The sequence below is a fragment of the Trichoplusia ni genome, chromosome 1, assembly GCF_003590095.1.
Source record: "Trichoplusia ni isolate ovarian cell line Hi5 chromosome 1, tn1, whole genome shotgun sequence".
NCBI classification, from domain to species: domain Eukaryota; kingdom Metazoa; phylum Arthropoda; class Insecta; order Lepidoptera; family Noctuidae; genus Trichoplusia; species Trichoplusia ni.
The window spans coordinates 12,842,164-12,858,429 of NC_039478.1; the positions used below are offsets into that span (position 1 = coordinate 12,842,164).

General features: G+C 35.0%; 4 non-coding genes across 4 annotated transcripts; all 4 read left to right on the forward strand.

The window, feature by feature from the left end:
• Positions 1–3,248: 3,248 nt before the first annotated feature.
• Positions 3,249–3,412, forward strand: LOC113500637. The gene has a single exon (XR_003401225.1). It is a non-coding gene; the product is annotated as a U1 spliceosomal RNA (small nuclear RNA).
• A 2,721-nt stretch (positions 3,413–6,133) lies between these two features.
• Positions 6,134–6,297, forward strand: LOC113500654. Its single transcript, XR_003401229.1, has one exon. It is a non-coding gene; the product is annotated as a U1 spliceosomal RNA (small nuclear RNA).
• A 2,705-nt stretch (positions 6,298–9,002) lies between these two features.
• Positions 9,003–9,166, forward strand: LOC113500642. Its single transcript, XR_003401227.1, has one exon. It is a non-coding gene; the product is annotated as a U1 spliceosomal RNA (small nuclear RNA).
• Positions 9,167–11,758: 2,592 nt separating this feature from the next.
• LOC113500647 lies at positions 11,759–11,922 on the forward strand. Its single transcript, XR_003401228.1, has one exon. It is a non-coding gene; the product is annotated as a U1 spliceosomal RNA (small nuclear RNA).
• The last annotated feature ends 4,344 nt before the right edge of the window (positions 11,923–16,266 follow it).

The following is a 16,266-nucleotide window of genomic DNA, read 5'->3' on the forward strand; positions in this document are numbered from 1 at the left end:
AATGAATATTCGATTGTTTTTTTAACCGTTTACAGTATTCGTAATCAACCAGTTATGTATTCACACTAATATCTGTTCATCCGTTCGATGTTGTACTTTAAAATTTGGAGCGGAAAACGAAGTAACCTTGGCCGAAATTAATCGAGAATTAATTACTGTTTTAATATGAACGGTCAAAGTATTACAAAACTGGCAGAACGCAGTGATAGAGAAGGCGGGCAATGACCCTGTAGATACGTCTAGAATGTTCTTTTACTAACCTGCTGCATTAAAATGGCTGTGACGTCACGAATGCACTGAGAAAACAGCTCTACATTAACAAAAGTTTAACTTCGAGTTTTAATGAGTCCTTGAAACTTATTGTGAATTTCAAGCTCTGTTGATTTAACAGAACGTATTTACCATAGCTTGTTTGCATTTTAAATCTTCTTGATATAACATTGCAAACACGTTTGACTGACAGTTTTACCGGTGAGCGGAGTACGTCTTGCCAATTTCGACCTCGTTGTGTAGAGTCGCTTACGATCTTTTATATGGCTAACATGTTTTGGTCATTCTCATTTTCGCTTATCTTTGTTAGTCGAGCCAAGTAATAATGGCTTAACCGACTAACGTTTGGTAGAGTCACTGTACGTCGGAAAAATCATGTTCCGGGTTATCTTTATATTTGCCATTGTTGGACACAGCCGATCATTAAATATTTTTGAATAATGTTTATTTTGTTTTTGTCTGTTGGATTAATTTGAGCTTTGAAAAATGGATCTCTTGATTTCAATGGATTTCGTAAAAGTGACACGGTTGGTTGATAAAGCCGTTCGTCTTCCGTATCCATTTTTTATCTTTTTAACGCCAGCTTTATCAAAATATTCTTTAACTACTTATCTTACTTTAATCTCTACCAATAGCTTATCCCTCTACATTGTATTTCTGCAACGAAGTAACCTAAACTGTTATCAGATAGATTCACATATTGAGTGCATACATAGCGATGCCAGAGTTTCTAAGCAGGGCAACGACCCATGCCGATAGGAGTTCTGACCTCCTCCCCTCAAAAGGCAAAAGAATTACAGAATGCGCACAAGGACGCCGGCAAAATGCCACCTTGTAGTTGCGTAGACGTCGAGACTGACACACCCATTGATTACACAAGACGCAGTACTTATTCAAACACACTTGTCTTAACGACTCTACCTTCCATCCTCAAAAACATACTTCATGTTCTACGTAAAAGTATGTATTCAAAATTGTACAGGAAAAACCAAAATTGGTATTAATTAATATAAAACGAAAAACGCATTAAATAAAGGCCACGCGTCGCATTATCAGTTTGAGGCGTTGCAACACACCTCTTTAATTGGCCACACATTCAACCGATAAGCACGTACAAAGATTGTATTGTGTTGAAGTCACGGCTATATGACGTCGTTTTGACGAAGCATTCGTATATATATCAATATACATATATGCGTATAGTCCGGCATCGCTTGAGTAAAGGTGGACTTTGGCCAGCCAAGCTGTTACCTCGTGTTGTGACCTGCTTTAGGAGGCCAGTATGAGGAGATATTTTATTTATTCTAAACCACTAAGCCGCATCTAACGACCTACACGAAATCACTTCGTAAATGTCTTTGACTTTAATTGTTAAGCTATGATAAAATAATAGCAAATTGCAGAATTTAAATCCACGAATATATTGCTCTATCTTTATTAAATTAGGGTGTAAATTGAATTGCATTAATATCAAAAAACTGTTGACTGTAGCGATTACTAAATTCATCAAAATACGCGTAAACAGTACCATTAGGGCTTTGTGTGGGCTTGCCCCGCTGCCTTGTTTTCACAATACATAACAAACATTTGAACGGTCTACAGATATTATATTTGATGTGTGGGTTTGTTGCATCACAGAAACCTCACAATTGAAAACCTTGATTTTTGGTAAAACGGGAAATGGATTTATGATAGAGTCATTCTCTTAACCATATAAAACTTAATCTACTGAATAGGAACACTAGTGGCATCACTCTTGCTCTAGAACAAGCAAGCCTTTTTATCGATTAACAGATAGGTAAGTAAGATTGGTCGATATCAAACCAACATTAAACTTTACTTATCAAATTTTAATTTGAAAAATCATGACAATTTTCTTTAATGTTTATCAGCAGTACTATATTCCGATTACCTTGCATTTAAATATCTATGCAGTTCACGTGTAACCAGGATACACATGTTTCTCTACATAATTGCTAGTCATTTATTACGTAAAATATTGTCCATATGACTGTATGGTACTCACCTTCGCAAGCCTTTGGTCTATTGGTTTAACACTTACCTATGAGTGATAGATTAAATCTTACACACAGTGAGTCTTAACAAATATGTAAAAATACTTTTGAGAAAAGCAGATTGTAGAGACGACGGCATACTATGTGTGAGTAGGTTGATGAATACTTTTCTTGAAGAGTATCTTTAAATATTACCGAAAGCATGTTCCAAACATCTGAGACTTAACAATTTCAAACATATACTTAGGATATAAAACCGACTAGTAAAGTCCGCCTGATAATTGTACAGCATAAATTGATCGTTGATCGTTGCTGCGTAGAAAACTTTAAATGGAAAACTTAAAACTCTACTTGTTACACAAAACACAGACAGATATAAAAAACTGTTTGTGAGATACATTAAAAAAATCCATGAAGTATTTCGACTGGGATTACTGCGAAACCACTCTACATCACGTGCGAAACTAGCGCCATCTTATGGACAATTATGGAAGCTGAGCAGGACGTGTTAAGATCCATTGTAGTGTATATAAAATAATTGTAAAGTAGGTACCTACTTAAGGGTCTTGATTGCATGAATATGAGACCTGAACTCTACAGCAAATCTCCAACATTTCATCTTAAAGCGCTATATTCATCACTTGAGTAAATCCAACTTATGGACTGTAACGAAACTCATGCGACTAAGTTTAAATTATATAGTTATCTAGTATTTTTTATGAGTTTAGATAAGTTTTGGTGTAAATAATAGAACACAAGCAAAGCTCTACATTAATCACTACATTATACACAAAACATCAATCTCTCAGACAGAGCCATCTCGTAGCAAATGTACACAACGAATGATGATTTAGTTCTTAGCTCCCTGATAGATGGCGCTGTGCTAGTGACGTCATCTTTCTGAATGGCGGTGTTAAGATTTTCCGCGTCTGAATGACTACCCGAGGCGGCGTTTGTGAAATCATACTTACCTGGCGTAGGAGAAACCGTGATCATGAAGGCGGTTCTCCCAGGGCGAGGCCTTCCCATTGCACTGCGGGCGGGTTGACCCTTGCGATTATCCCTAATGTGGATAACTCGGACGCGTAATTTTTGGTAGTGAGGGACTGCGTACGCGCTGTCCCTCTCAGAATTCTGCTTAATATACAAGTTCTTTGTTATGTTTCTTGTCGTGGCTTTATGCACTCGTATAAGTAGTATTCGAGCATGATGTGCTTTTAATACGCGCTACTTAATTTAATATCATGGATAGAAATTGAAGCCTTTTCATGATATCAATAAGACGTGAGTATCATTTCCGTCCTAATACTCTAATAAAGCTGCTTCATTAAAATAAAAGTATCAAGCCCGGTTATTTATTACATAACAATTTAGATCTGAATAAAATAACGATGACACTATAAAGCCATTTGGTACTGGACAATTTTAACAAGAAAAAAACATTTGTTTTACATTGTATTTCTTACTACACCTGGATAGTCGTACGTATTATATTTATCCATTTGTTTAAGTTAACCCATGTATTCTTGACAGTATCTCGAAACTCGTGAATCGCGTCTGTGAAGCAAGAATATGGTGCTTCTTGAATATGCTCGAGTGATGCTTCGTATGCGGACACAAGCTGAGCACTTAAGACCTTAAAAAAAAAAGACACGCTTTTATAAATAATCGCAACTAAAAGGTAGAAAATAATTCAAATTATGGATAAGAGTGATAAGTAGTCCAGCGGGGCATTACTGTCGATGTGTGCACTGTGGTTAATTGTTTTTTTTTTAACTAATTTATTTTCCATTTTCAGTGCAAATTCTTGTATTGTCATCGGTCCTCAATAAGTCTACAAAGTTTGAATGAAAACTGACCGTTCGAAGTGGGTATAAATCAAGTACAAAGGAGTCGGTTACAAACAAACAAGCACAGGTGACGCTATTAAAAGCGTTATAATAATTTGTCTTTAATAATATAATCAATAGCCTTTCCGATGTCTTGAGCGTTGACAAAACAATGCTCAATTACCTTTTTAAACATTTCTGATTGATGTCAATTTTTTGTGATAGACAATAGGGATGATGGCAATTTTATTTTTAAAATTATAGTTTAATGCATAATAATGGCTACTTTTTTTAATCTTTCCCGTAAACATATTTTTTGCACATGACATTGAATGGAACTTACTCTTGATTTCATGATTGTGTAAATAGATGTTATGAAATCGTAACGTCACAAACCCTTCTCCTAAACTTTGAAGCAGTTTATTCGTGTTTCGGAAGGCACGTTAAATTGTGGGTCCCGGCTGTTATTCCTACATCTTTGACAGTCGTTACAGGTAGTCAGAAGCTTGAAAAGTCTGACAGCCAGTCTAACCAAGGGGTGCGTGTTGCCCACGTAACTGGGTTGAGGAGGTCAGATAGGCAGTCACTCCATGTAAAACACTGGTACTTAGCTGAAACCGGTTGGACTGGTAGCCGACCCCAACATAGTTGGGAAAAGGCTAGGCCAATGATGAGATAAAGGCAGTACTTGTGTAACATTTTTTAATAATGTATCCAACCTATTTACCAGATTTCTAATTTTAATACTAAGTCATAATTTCTATTAAGAGTAGTATATTACCAATATCATCAGGATCAAAAATGTTCGTTCCATAGTCAGGACACATTTGATGCAATGTGCTGGAGAGGTTCTACTGCCAGTTTTGGGTGCCGATCTACCTCTAAGAAATAAATTTAAAGCAATAACTTTATCGATTTAAAATCTAGTTTATTTTATGGCGTGATACAATTGGATGGTATTACGAGTAAATGGCGATAAGCTTGAAATAAAAATCGGGGTAGGACAAGTCGGATTTGCGACTCTCAAGGTTTCGTATAAATCATCACCCTTCAAATTTTTGTTCGTACTACCGTTGCTTAACCTCAATTTAAATATTTTGCGAAAGGAATAATAAAAAAGCTTTTGTGTCAATTTCAAATATTTAGAAATCGGGGTTTTTGAGATACAGCCTGGCGATAGACGACGGACAGCGAAGCTGTGGTAATAGACTTCCGTTTCGCCTGTTAGCAGTAGCTTAAGAAATTACTAAACAGTGTGTTCAGACATGGCGCCCGTTCATCAGAATCTGAAAATTCTTACCGAACAGAATCATCGGCCTAGCCTTTTCCCATCTATGTTGGGGTCGGCTTCCAGTCTAACCGGATCCAACTAAGTACCACTGATTTACAAGGAGCGACTGCCTATCTGACCTCCTCAACCCAGTTACATGGGCAACACGAAACCCCTTGGTTATATTGCCTTTCGACTTGTTGACTTTGTGGCAAGGGTGGCAACCCCACAAAATTGGTTTTAGCTTTACACTGACCCCCGCCCCTCTAGACATCAGAAAAATAAAATTTTATGCTCAAAAATGCAATGCAAAACTTAAACATTTCAATGGACTAACCAGAATATAAGCCATTATCATCAAAGACATTATAAAATCGTCTGTTATAAAATAAAGTTGGAACTTTAAAAAACTTAGTAGAGTAATGTAGAGTCTTGGAGTAGCGTAGTGTGTATGAAGAGCATAATATACAGCTCTACATTGAACGTTAAGATAGAGCCATCTCGTGGAAAAATATCAAACTCGTAAATAATTGTAGACTTCTGAAGTGTTTTAAGAATTGGTAAAAAGAAAAGTAACACGACTCTACAATCCTTAGAGAGCGCCATCTCAAGCAGATAACGAAACAAGGAATGATTTGGTACCGAGTATCCTTGATAGATGGCGCTGTGCTAGTGACGTCATCTTTCTGAATGGCGGTGTTAAGATTTTCCGCGTCTGAATGACTACCCGAGGCGGCGTTTGTGAAATCATACTTACCTGGCGTAGGAGAAACCGTGATCATGAAGGCGGTTCTCCCAGGGCGAGGCCTTCCCATTGCACTGCGGGCGGGTTGACCCTTGCGATTATCCCTAATGTGGATAACTCGGACGCGTAATTTTTGGTAGTAAGGGACTGCGTACGCGCTGTCCCTCTCAGAATTCCCTGAAAACGTAACTTAATTGTGCACCTAGTTCAAATGTCATTCAGACGTTCGCATGGTAGATATTGGCTTATTATCTTGACTTGATTAAGTTAAGCCTTGAGTACAGGGTACCTTCTCAAATAAATAATAATACGTTTGCCAATTACTAAAAAATAAGTCTTTAACGTTATAATTTCAACAGATAAACAACTGTTTTTGAGAGGATAAACATTTTTTCGAATTAACTCGATCTCTTCGAGCCACTAACTGATTTATTACCAGAAGAGAGAAGAGTAACTGAAGTTAAAGAACAAAATTGTATTATGCCACAGCAAAAATATACCTTTTTTTTTTTCTCTAGCCCACTGTGTCCCACTGCTGGGCAAAGGCATCCCCCAAATCCTTCCACGACTCTCTATTCTGGGCCGCACGGAACCAGCCTGCGCGGCAAGCGTTAAGGTCGTCTCGCCACCGCTTCCTAGGTCGCCCACGACGACAAAATATACCTACTTGAGAAAAACCTTTTGCAGATGGTTTTGAGTGAACTCTACTGTGCCTTTCCACCGCATCAAAAAATATTTAAGATTATTTGTTGTTGTTTGTATTAAAGTGGGAGTTAGAAGTGAAACTGTGTGAACAATCCTTTCCAAACAAATAATATAAACCGAAATGGTTTATGAAATGCCATTTATTATTAAATTATAATTTTAAAGTAGAGTTTGGATGAAAATTTTATAATAATGAAAGTCAGTGACCGAATGAAATATAACACTGTTTTGAGACCAAATATTGGTCCTTTACTATATGTGTGTATTTATACCGCAGTGGCTGAAATTGGTCATAGGTCTCACCTAAGATGTGCCACAATATACACAATCCGTTCTGTGCTGTACAGATCCAACGTCCAATAAGAAGGGTACTTTCTTACCCGACTACTCAAATTGCACTCAGGTTAAAATAACGTTATTGTCTTTTGTTTCAGAACGAATTCATAGTTCAGTTAGGTTTTCAATCTCTTTCACATCTTTGATTTTTTGCGCCTCGACATTAATAGCCTCAATTGAATTTCTGAAACTTCTAATCTTCAAATCAACCTTTAAAAAAATTGACTATGTCTTTCCATGTACTCTTGATAGAATCCTTAAGTTCGTTAAACGAGTCACTCAAACAAGTTCCAATTGATTGTCCCCTATCGAGCGGATCTTTTGTTTTATTTGTAGTCAGAAGGTGAACACTTAAAACCTGTAAATGGTTTAATACTACTAAACAAGATACAACAAAAATTATAAAATTACTCGACAGTAAAAACTTTCATCTTTCAAAACTTTTAAGTCGCATGCATTATAGAGTACATTACCAATGTCAACAAGGCGAAATATATTCTTCTAATCATCGAATGACCTTGTTTGTATGAGTTTAATTCAGCTGCACAGTTCCAATGCTAGTGCGTCTTTGTTTGCCTTAGCAAACATTCATTAAAATCATCGAACCGGAGCTATATCGATTTCACACCCTGACGAAAACGATACGATGGCATTATGAATAAATGGCAATGTGTGGCAAATAAGAAGGGTTCACATTAAGTGTCCGTCCACCTGTCATTTTTTTTAACGTTTCGCAACAAACAGTAAAATCCCTAAACCCTATCCCTGACGCTCCGCTCTTTGTTGTCAGCTCTTCTGTTGCCGGTTAAAGAAAGTGAATTACTTGTAACGGGGCATTTATTATTGTCTTCTAAATACTTATTATTGTCTTATTATATCATTATTGTCTTCGGGATATATTTATAAAGAAACATGGAACTATATGACGGAAACACTACTAGCATACATTGAGCTGCGAAACGAACTCGAAATGCGAGTGTAAGTGTTGCACTCGCAACTTCAAAATCACGCTATTTCACCATACAGCGCTATATTAATCATTTCAGTAGAGCCATTTTGTAAACAAAAGCTGTTTCTTTTATTTAAATAATCCAGTATACTTAATCATAAAGTTACCAATGTGGTTTTTTAAAGAAAGCTTTACATATATAATCTATACTCTATTCTAATATATAAAGATCGAAGAGTTTGTTTGTTTGAATCTCAAGAACTACTGGTTCGAATTGAAAATTTATTTTTGTGTTGAATAGAACATTTATCAAGGGCTATATTATATCACGCTGCGACTGCTAGGAGCGAAGATACAATGGGAAATGTGGAAAAAACGGGGAAAATTATTTATCTTTGAGAGCTCCCGTTGCGTGCGCTGTGAAAACGGTTCAAGATCTTCAAACCACGTGGACGTCGCGACGCGACGCGACACGAGTCGCGGGCAACATTTGATTGAATAAAACCTAAAAAACTAAAATATCATTCCAGCTCTACATAACTGGCAGAATCAGACACTTCAGTGAAGAAAAACATTAAAATTGTACTTGTTTTTTGAAATAATGCTCTGTATTGCTTTCCAGAGCTTTCTGCGTATTGAAGAATAAACCCACAGACTCTTGTTTTTGTAACTTGACAAAGCTCAGCAGTCAAGGAACACATTAAGCACAGCTCTACATTAATCACTCAGACAGAGCCATCTCGTAGCAAATGCACCCAACAAATGATGATTTAGTTCTTAGCTCCCTGATAGATGGCGCTGTGCTAGTGACGTCATCTTTCTGAATGGCGGTGTTAAGATTTTCCGCGTCTGAATGACTACCCGAGGCGGCGTTTGTGAAATCATACTTACCTGGCGTAGGAGAAACCGTGATCATGAAGGCGGTTCTCCCAGGGCGAGGCCTTCCCATTGCACTGCGGGCGGGTTGACCCTTGCGATTATCCCTAATGTGGATAACTCGGACGCGTAATTTTTGGTAGTGAGGGACTGCGTACGCGCTGTCCCTCTCAGAATTCACTTGTATAACAATGTAATAGTTTACTAAACATTTTAAGTAAATCTCATACTTCCTATAGATAAAGTTATAGGATTATATGCTCCCGGCACGGCACTATCTGTCTGATCGTTTTTCTGTAACCGGACTTTATCTCAAGAACTGAATTTACATAATACACAAAAAAATACCGGGCCTTTAGTGTAAAATACCCTTGCAGAATAGATTCGATGGACTCTTCAGCTTTCGTTATAAAATTTAAGAACTTTTGGACTAAACTTAATTAAAGCTTTACGTTAAGTTGTAGAAAATAAAATATACCCTCTTATCCAAACAAATCAGACCCTTTTATTACCGTAGTCGTGTAAATTACTATGCATAAAAATAAGGTAGATACTTTAATAATTAGCTATAAAATGTCAATGATGTAAAAACACCACGACTGCCAGCTCTAGGTAACACAAGATAGGGTTAAAGGATTAAAAGAAAGGATTTTACCCAGCACCTGGACTACATAGGCTAGGTAAAAAAAGATTTCACTGTTAATCCAAAACTCACAAACAAAGTTAACAAAACATTGTCTCACTTAGCCACTACATAAATCCAAACATAAACTTTTTATATACTTAGGCACTTCTTACACTCTACTACTCAAATTACCTTAATTTCTCGCAACATTAGGATCTCTTGTAGTCATTTTGTCTTAAAAAGAGTGTAGCGACAAAATGTAGAGTTCTAAAGTATTAACTTCGACTAACAATTTTTTTCTTACGTTTAGCACACAGCCTTTAAACATAAATTTAAATGTATAAAGAAATGTCGAAATTTTGCTAATCAATTAACCATGAATCCATTTCACTACGTTAATCCATGTGTTTTCGATAGAATTACCAAGATCTTTAAGTGAGTCTTTCAAACAAGTCTCGATGGAGGATCCTCTGTCGAGAGGGTCTCTTGCGTCATTTGCGGACAGAAGTTGAAGGCTTAAAACCTGAAAACAATTTGATGGCAATAACAAAGACGTTGATCAGAACCTAATTGTATGGTTTAACAGGGATGATGTCAAATTGTTTTTCTATCTTCGTTATATAGTTTTAATGCGCTTTAAATTGTACGAAATCTGTACGTCATAAGCCCCCTCTCTTAAACTTTAAAGCAGTTTCTTGTCAATTTGTATCGTTCCAAAAAAAGATAAATAATGTGTGTCTAATTTTTTTTAACTATCGTGGCATTGAATTAATTGTAGTGAAAGAAATACGTTTCGCCATCTCGTGAGGTCCACTGTAACATTTTAATCGTTTCATAAAAAAATATGTTTGGTAAAAACTTCTCCTGGATCTATTTTTAAATAAAAATTCATTCAATTTCGAACGACTAACCTATGCAAATCAAGAAATGTACAATTTAAACATTACCAAAGTCAACATGGTCAAAAATATAGTTTGCATAGTCTGCACACATTTGATGACCTGGTGAGCACTGATACCAGTCTCATTCAGCTGCAAAATACTAATGCTAGGTTTTGTGTCCACCTGCCTCTAAATATGCGTTATCAAAATAATAAAAGTACAGTTTATTTTATAGCTTTAAAGTATTGAATGGCGTTACGAATAAATGGTAATAATATTTTGTGAATAAGAAGGTTATAAGCATGAACTAAAAGGTTTACTTAACACGTTATGAATGACATCAGACACGGAAGGGAAGTTTTTTGTTCGTCCCCATGTGTTTAGAAACTCCCTTGCCTTGCTTATTTGAATGGGAATAGAAAGGTACGGGTTGAGCGTGATAGCTCCTTTCTACAACTGGAGCACTTACGAAGCGGTGACGGGAGCAGTGAAATTGATTCTGACATTGCAAAAGTAAGGGTACTTAAAATAAGTTTTACATAAAATTGCAATTATCGCCTGTATTGGCAACTTGAAAAGGAATTAACGATAAAAAATGCATTGGTAGGTTTAATTTCTAAATATTGTCTAATCTAAGAACTTGAAGAATTGTGTTGTTATTAAGTAGAGTTTAAATGTCCATGAATAGATATGAAATATGAACTCTACTCTACAAATTACTTAGTTTGAATTCCCTAACTAAAATGTTCATTAAACAGTGCTTCTTGGAAAGTATGCCTTCACTAAAAAGACAGTTCACCAAAGTACTTCTTAAAATACGAAATGGATATCCAAGAGCCATCTGGTGACCAGTTCATAATCTGTAAAGTTGTATACAGTAATAGGTCTCGTTTTTATGACTAATCAAATAAAGCTTGAATGAAATCAATCTTAAAAAAAATTTACAGCTCTACACTAATTTTTCAAGTAGAGCTTTTTTGCGGTAAAGATATTTAACTAATAGGTATTGACATTTATAGTATCGTTTTTATGATTTTAACTATAAACTACACAAAGGTAAATAAATACATTCCATGTCAATGGCTCTACATGAAATGCCTGGACAGAGCTATCTGGAGGAAAAATTAAGAAACGAGAAAGCTTTTATTTATATAACTTTTCGGTAGATGGCGCTGTGCTAGTGACGTCATCTTTGTGAATGGCGGTGTTAAGATTTTCCGCGTCTGAATGACTACCCGAGGCGGCGTTTGTGAAATCATACTTACCTGGCGTAGGAGAAACCGTGATCATGAAGGCGGTTCTCCCAGGGCGAGGCCTTCCCATTGCACTGCGGGCGGGTTGACCCTTGCGATTATCCCTAATGTGGATAACTCGGACGCGTAATTTTTGGTAGTGAGGGACTGCGTACGCGCTGTCCCTCTCAGAATTCTTGTACTATTTAGTTTTCAACTTGGGCAGCAATGGTAATATACAGTACCTGGATAGGTACTCTACATGTATTGTGCTCTCTCATTAGGTAGGGTCATACTATTGCTGAATCCTCAAACAGACTGATACTATATCCATTGAATACATGGTATTGACCAATGTAATAATCATTACTCGAATATGTTATTATAGTCCCATATTAATAAGGTTAGCCAACCTCTTCGAAAGTAAAATAGACCGGATTATACATTTAAAAATTAATAATAAAATCTGGTTTAGACCACACTTAAATTCATTAAATTATAATTTAGATCCTTAAATATGGCGGAGCCTTCTATAACCATTTGCAATAAAATGACGATGACCCAATAAAATATAAAACTCATTTGATACTAAAAAGCTTAGCAAGAGGTGGTTTTGACACAAAATATTTTTATGGAGTAATTAGATACGCGATGGGCCATACCATGAAGGCTGGTTTGAGGTGACGCGGTATAATATAGAATCGTGGAAGGATTAAGGGATACCTTTGCCCAACAGTGGATATTTCCACAGTGGTGATGGGGAAAAATGAAGATTGAAATCACTCTCATCTTTTTTAAGCTAGTTAAATAGAACATGTCTAATGTTTATGTTACAATCAAACATTCAATATTTTATTATTAGCTACCGCTTATATTCGATAACTCAAGTTGCTGTCTTTTGACGGAGTCTTAGTTTTAAAATTAATAGAAAGCGTCTATGAATAGAAAAATACGAAGATAAAACATAAAAATCATGAGAAACGTACGGATTTGGTCGCCCACAATATTGTCGATTGACTCTAACAAATGTACTGAGATGACAATATTTCAATTTACTGTATCAACTTTAAGTTTGGATTTCGCACCAAAAAAAAACTATTTTTTTTATAATCGACCTTCAGAACTTAGTATCCCAATTACCAAGATCCTTATTGTCTATTCTTTAACAGAGTATAAGTGAGCCTTTTGTATACATTTGATTCCGTATTTTGCTTATTAACGAAAATGTAGGTGTATAAAAAACTAACAACACCGCGGCTTTAAATGACACGGATTAAAAAAAGAAACTATTGATCTGAAGAAGGGTACCATTTAGAGAAGCTCTTAAATAATCTAAACTACATTAAAATGCAATGAATCAGATGGCATTTAGATTACAATTATCACCTAAACTGCCTACACTAAAAGGAACCAGTTAACACAAAACATTCAAGGCATTAGTTTTATTACATTCGCAGTTTTTATTTTGCAAAAGAGCCACATAAAGACATTGCCTAAAGTATAAAACCATTTTATAAATAAGAAGACCGGATGGTTATTTCTTTAGGTCACTTGTCTGAATTTAAAATTCTCATTAAAGGAGTATTTTGTTATTAAATTTAAATCCCCACATAAAAACTATATTCAATAAAACAAAAGTTATTTCATCAACTTTATATAAACTATACATGAAAAAATATATTAATTCCTGTAAATGGCAGTTAAATAATTCTTTTTGCAAAATATATTGACAGTTTGTCACATGTGGATTCGACCCTACATTTTGCGACTTTTTTCTAGCAATTTCACCCGAAACGGATCAGAAATATAACAGTTATTAGTAAAGCTATTTCATTTTCACATTTTAGGGCTGCCGCTTCTACATTTTAATAACGTCTTTGTGTCTCTACACCGTGAGTTCAATTTAACACCGTGTAAATTTAAATGTATTTAAATTCTCCGATAGTTTTTAAGTAGATTTTCAACGATTTAAAACTACATTACTGACTTGAACTGTAGCTTGGTAAACTGTAAATCCCCTGTAACATAATTATCCTTAGCATCACTGCGGATTACCAAGAATAAACTATGCTTCACTCTTGTGAATCTTTGAACAAATATTTTATTTAAATAATTGTATTGTTGTGTCGAGTTTTTCCTTTTATTAACTTATGTAGTTAGCACTTTGCACTTGCAAATAATGTTATGCGATTCACAAATAAAGAGATGATCTGTGTAGCATATGATTATGATATTGAGTAAACCCAAAAACCTAAGTCTTAAAGAATTAAAGCTATATAAAAAGAGAGTTCTCCGTCCAGAGCCTTTATCTTAACTGTATATGCATATACGTTGTCTATTGTGCGTGTGTGTTACTGAACTCCTTATAAACAACTGGACTGATTTAAATAGTATTTTTTTCAATAAATCAGACCGGTTTGGTATCATAATAATAAATAGCAAATAGATACTAAGAAATAACCAATTTTTAAAGGATTTGATTTCATGACTCGAATCTAAAATACCAATGTGTTGTTTTGTGCAATAAAAATACCTTATACGATCTGAAATTGCATGGCAACAACTAGTCCACTAAAATACTTTATTTAATTGACAAAAATATTTTACAACCTGACTTGACATTCGAGTTCACAAAACTGGTCAAGTGCGAGTTGGATTCTAGAGAAAAACAAAATAGCAACAAAAATGTGATTAAATTATAACCGTACGAATCATCGCCTATAACCTCGTTGTTTTTTTTTTGCTATAGCATCAACAAGCATATTTCATTTGTAAAAAATCAAGTATCTGGCTATCACGGTTCATGAGATTCTTGGAGACGCGAACAGATACTCAGTAGAGCCTACATATTATTATATGTAGGTTCCGTTTTTGTTCCGTTTGTTTGCGGAACCCAAAAAATAAATGAAACTTTATTACTCAGCCGTGCGATATCGATTCTTTATTAATTAACATGCAACGATAATTCGCAGATCAGTAATAAATTCCATTTAAGTTTTATAACATAATGTTATGCCTTGTGTTAAATTTATTTGTTTTTGATGGCATTTTTGCGAGGGTTGATTAGACCTTAAAATGGTAAAAAAAATTATATCGAATGAGTAATGTTCTTAATTTAAATGCTAAGATAGTAGACATGCAACGCCTGGAATCAAATAAGTTAACGACCGAATGATCGCCGTTTAATCCATTAAGACCTTACTCCTGATCCAAGATATCATTTTTAGGGTTAGCTCGGACCGTAACCTCTAAAGCTCCAGCCCTGCTAGGGTTGTCGGTTCATCTGTTCGTCTGTCTATTACGAAGCTGTATATCATAAACTTTGACAGCTAGGCAGTTGAAATGTTGACAGATGCTATATGTATATTATCTATTGATGATTTTTTCAATTTTAATGGAAACTCGAACTTGCCTAGGTTTTTAATAGTAAATGTTTAAAACAACAAGATTATGGATTAGAACTTATTAAATGATGCGTTCTTCGATCTTTTTAAAACAACGGAAAGAGACTCACAGATCACTATATTACTTTGACGTACTTTTAGCGGCTAACAATTCGAGTTTGGGAATAAATAGGTATTCTTAGGGAACAAATCCTAAAATATTGACAGCCCGCAATAACAATACAGTTTTATTTATTTACACCAACCTTTCAAAAACTCATAAAAAGATTTTGATAAGTCTAATATCATCAAAGGAACATAATTTACGACCACGTTTAGTGCCCATAACAAAGCTGATGACAAATAGAGGTGACCAGGAATGTTAGAGGGAGATGAAGCATGTTCTTTCCTTGTCCTTCGTCAAAAATGAAGGATATAAATGTCGTGATCCCGATTTGGAAATCAACAGAATCCGATCTTAGCCGTAACCGCACCCTACAGCTAACAGGACGGGAGATAATTTTATTTTCATCAAAATGGTAAGTGATTTCAATCTTTACAGATTTCTTCTAATTTAACAGTAACAATAAAATTTTAATTGGATTTTAATAATTGATAAATGAATATTATTAATTGATAATGACTAAAATAATATTATAATTATTAAATCTTAGTAAATTCTTTACTGAAGTAAAGAATTATTTAAATTTCAAATTGAATTTTTCAAATTCAATTAAAGGATTTAATTGAATTTTACTTTTGAAGTGGTACCGTGGTACCTAACAAAAATGATCAAGACCGAGATCAAATTTATCACATTTCATATTTCACGACATTTAAAGTTACTAGTATGTCGTCTAAACATTAAGTTCACTGTACAAAACTATCTAACCACTATTGTATTAGCAACTGGTTATTTGCAAATTACTTAAAAAAAAGTGTGCACGCCTTTTATTATCACCTTTGTCTTCAATCCTGTATAAAAACGTGACTTATAAAATAACTTAGAGTAAATAAATCAACATACTTTAGCTAACTTATGTAAGCAGTTAGCATTCGTTATCAGTGTAACGCTTAACCATTTAAAGAACATATTCTAATTGAAAAGTAGTTGTTTTTTGTCATTGTGTCGTTGACCAAGCTATATCGG